The following is a 3,851-nucleotide window of genomic DNA, read 5'->3' on the forward strand; positions in this document are numbered from 1 at the left end:
ATATAGATTTAATATTAGATTTATAATTATTTAAAGTTCTAAATTATCAATACCAAATTTCGTACGAATTAGTTTTTTCTGGTTTTATTGCATTTTGTCACATTTTTTAGTATTTATTCACCTATTTTTATTTTTATTTTCTTTATTTTTATTTATTTACTTTATTTTATTTTATTTTATTTTATTTTATTTTATCTTCTTATTTAATTTTTGTTATAATGCGTTGATCAATGACTGTCGTGAGCAGGGGAGGCCAAAGAGGTGTTTCAGGGAATGTTGGATTGCAAGATGAGACCCTGCACTTTTTTAAACTTAAAAACTGAAACTAATTTTACTAAAAACTAAATAAACTTATTAATAGTTCAGTATTTTTTATCTTATTTTGAGTACAGTTAACAATTGTGGGTTCACTTTTCCTAATTCATTTCTCACACAATTAGGTTTTCGTGATTTCTTTTTTGATCACAATTTTCTTCGGACCTCTTTTATTCGTCTCGTTCGTCGCTGTTGAACGCTGCCGCGTCGAAGGTTCGTCGTCGTCGAAGACTCGCTTTTGATGAAGACTTGTTGTCGTCGAAGACTTGCTGTCGTCGAAGGATCCTATAGAAAGTTTGCCAGACTCTGCCGTCGCCGACTGTTGAAGGCTCTACCAGCATTGTCGAAGGTTCTGAGAACACTTCTCGCTGGAAAGAGAAGCAAATCTGCAACCCAAAGGTACGAATGTTCTTCCTTTCCCTTTCAAAAGAGATAAATAAAATGGAGTCTTAGAATAAGGTCGTACCAGTTTATTCTTTAGAAGGTAAGTTTACAAGGCCGCTATGAACTTTTGGTGTGAACCCTAGTCGATGTTAATTCCATAATGCATTAATTGTTCGATGTGATTTTCAACATTTTTTTACCTTGGCATATTTGTGTCTTGTTTAGCTTTTGACAGATGGAATCCATGCTCTCCCAGTATTTTTTTTTTGTTGATTCTTACCATTTGATTATTGATATTGACTTCTAAAGTCCTTTCGTGTTGAAATGATTTGCGAAATAACTTCATTTTACAAAGAATGCATGGTTCTTCACAAACATCTTCTTACTTGTATTTAGCTTGATTGCTAGGTGTTGTTTAGGGCTAGAATTGACTGAAGAAAAGTTTCTGAGCATATGATTGTATTGGTTTTCTATACAAGGAATATATCTTTGGATTTCCTGAAGCAAAGACCATAATTCAGTGGCTTGCAGCTTCTCAGGTAATTTTATATTTTTAGCCATCATTGTATCAGGTAATTTTATATCTTTGGGTTCTTGACCCAACAATGTTCTGGTATGGATACTCTTATTTCAGCAATCTTGAATGGTGGAGGAGCACTGGGGTCTTATATAACTAGGCATACACCAGTTATATTCTCTCCATTCTCAACATTTTAATTTTGATTAATTTGGGTTGTATGACACAATTGTCTATTTTTTATCAAATTTGTACGGTTGTTGTTTCTTCTATGTATAATTATTTTATCCAATGTGGCTTTAGTAATACCTTATTGTCTATTATTCATCAAATTTGTCCTGTTGTTGTTTCTTCTATGTATGATTGTTTTATCCAATGTGGCTTTAGTAATACTCCATATCTGAGACTGCAATTAATCATTGTATTATGATTTTACTTTTGAACTAATTTTGAAATGTCGTTTTTTAGGCCTGTATATGTTAATCAGGTTTACTCTGCCGAGATGTCTACCTATCAAGTAGTAATATATTTTAAAGTTTTTAAGATGATTGTTTGGATTTGAGATGAAATATCAGATTATTTAATCATGCTTAATATCTTATAATTAGAGTTCATATTATATTTAGAGAAAACATTACTAATATCACTATCTATATACTTAATGGCTTTCTTTTCTTAATAGTATTTTTAAGATTTTATACTAATATACTAATATTTATAAACTCTGAATTTGTTTTCAGATCCTATATCATCATCATCATCTAGATAAATTTGCCTTTTGTTTGATTGAACTCTTAATTAATGTAGTGATGTGAATGTTAAAAATTATAGAAACCCCTCGCACCAAATACTTCTGGAATGGATCATTTACCTCCTTGTATCGATTCATCATCAACTGAGAACAGTAAAGGTCAATCGGATGTTTGGGGACATTTTACTAAACGAAAACCTTATTCTGAGAAGAAAGCTAAATGCAATTATTGTGGTGATTTGATTAAATATTTGGCTGAACAAGTGGGATGAGGAATCATTTGGCGAGATGCAAAGAAAATCCTAATAGAGAAGCATTCAAAAGGCAAAAGCTTTTATCATCGTTTACAGAAGTTAGTGTTAGCCCTTCATAAACTATCTCTAAATTTGACCAAAATGCATCTCCAATGAAGTTGGTGAAGATGTTTGTGAAGTTCGAGCTTCCTTTTCGATTTGTGGAAAATGAGGACTTCTGTGACCTTTTATGGTCCTTGCAACCACGATTTGAAGTTCCATCTTGCACTACATTGAGGCGTGAAATATGGGAACTCTATGAAGAGGAAAAAGCAAAGTTGAAAATGTTTCTATCAAAGCACTGTGAGAGGGTTTGTTTGACTACAAACACATGGACTTCAATCCAAAACCTAATTACATGAGCTTAACCGCTCACTTTATTGATAATGATTGGAAACATCAAAAGAAAATTTTGAATTTTTTTCAAACAACGGGACATTCAGGGGAGCTCATTGCTAAACATGTTGAGGCTTGTTTGAATAATTGGGAGTTGAAGCGAGTCCTTAGTATCAACGTGGATAATGCTACAGCAAATGATGTTGGGGTCCAATACCTCAAAAGAAGGATGTTATCCTGGAATTGTTTGGTCTTAAAGGGAGAATATGTTCATATGCGTTGTTGTACGCATATATTGAGTTTGATTGTGAAGGATGACCTAAAAGTGATCAAAGATTCAATTTCAAAAATCCGGGGTGCAGTTAAATATGTGAAATCTTCTCCCGCTAGATTTGCTAGATTCAAGGCATGTGTTGAGCCAAAAGGAATTTCTTATAAAGGCATTATTTGTCTTGATGTTGAAACCATGTGAAATTCAACTTACTTAATGTTAGAGACAAGCTTGAAGTACAAAGATATCTTTGTCTTGCTACATATGCAAGATAAAAAATTTGGTGATGAAATAGCCAAAAGTAATGGTGGTGTGCCATTAGAAGAGGATTGGGAATATGTGAGGTATATTCTACCATTTTTAAAGATGTTTTATGACTCTACACTACGCATTTCTGGTTCTTCTTATGTCACTAGTCATATGTATATGAAGGAGGTGTTCAGAATTGGTAAAAGGATTCGACAATATTCTGAGAGCAATGACGTGAGCATAAAATTGACGACAATGAAGATGAAGGGCAAATATGAAAAATAATGGGGAAATCCTAATGGAATTAATATTTTATAATTGATTGTTGTTGTGCTTGACCCTGGGAGTAAGTTGGATTTTGTTAATTCCTTCATTGACTACCTATTTGAATCTAGCATGGCCAGTGAATTGAAATCAAAATTCTTGTCGTCCTTAAAATCACTTTATGAACAATATCAACGTATTGAGGAGGGTTCTCAAAGTAGCCAACAAGAATCTCAACTAGATGATGATGATCCTCATGGCATGAGTTTCTACCTAAGAGCTACAGGACGTAGATTTGATTATATATCAGAGCTTGATAAATATTTGAGAATGGATCCTCAACCTTATATGAAGTCAGTTGAGTTTGATATTTTACAATGGTGGAAAGTCAACTCGACCAGAGTTCCTATCCTTACGAATATGGTGCCATGAGGCTTTCTACGTTATCAGAGGCTGGGGTTATTTATGTCA

General features: G+C 33.2%; 1 long non-coding RNA gene across 1 annotated transcript; it reads left to right on the forward strand.

The window, feature by feature from the left end:
• Positions 1-603: 603 nt before the first annotated feature.
• On the forward strand, positions 604-1,672 carry LOC111240852. The gene is made up of 3 exons (XR_002666467.1): positions 604-714; positions 1,108-1,238; positions 1,334-1,672. It is a non-coding gene; the product is annotated as an uncharacterized LOC111240852 (long non-coding RNA).
• The last annotated feature ends 2,179 nt before the right edge of the window (positions 1,673-3,851 follow it).

Source organism: Vigna radiata, unplaced genomic scaffold (genome assembly GCF_000741045.1).
Source record: "Vigna radiata var. radiata cultivar VC1973A unplaced genomic scaffold, Vradiata_ver6 scaffold_169, whole genome shotgun sequence".
Lineage (NCBI taxonomy): Eukaryota > Viridiplantae > Streptophyta > Magnoliopsida > Fabales > Fabaceae > Vigna > Vigna radiata.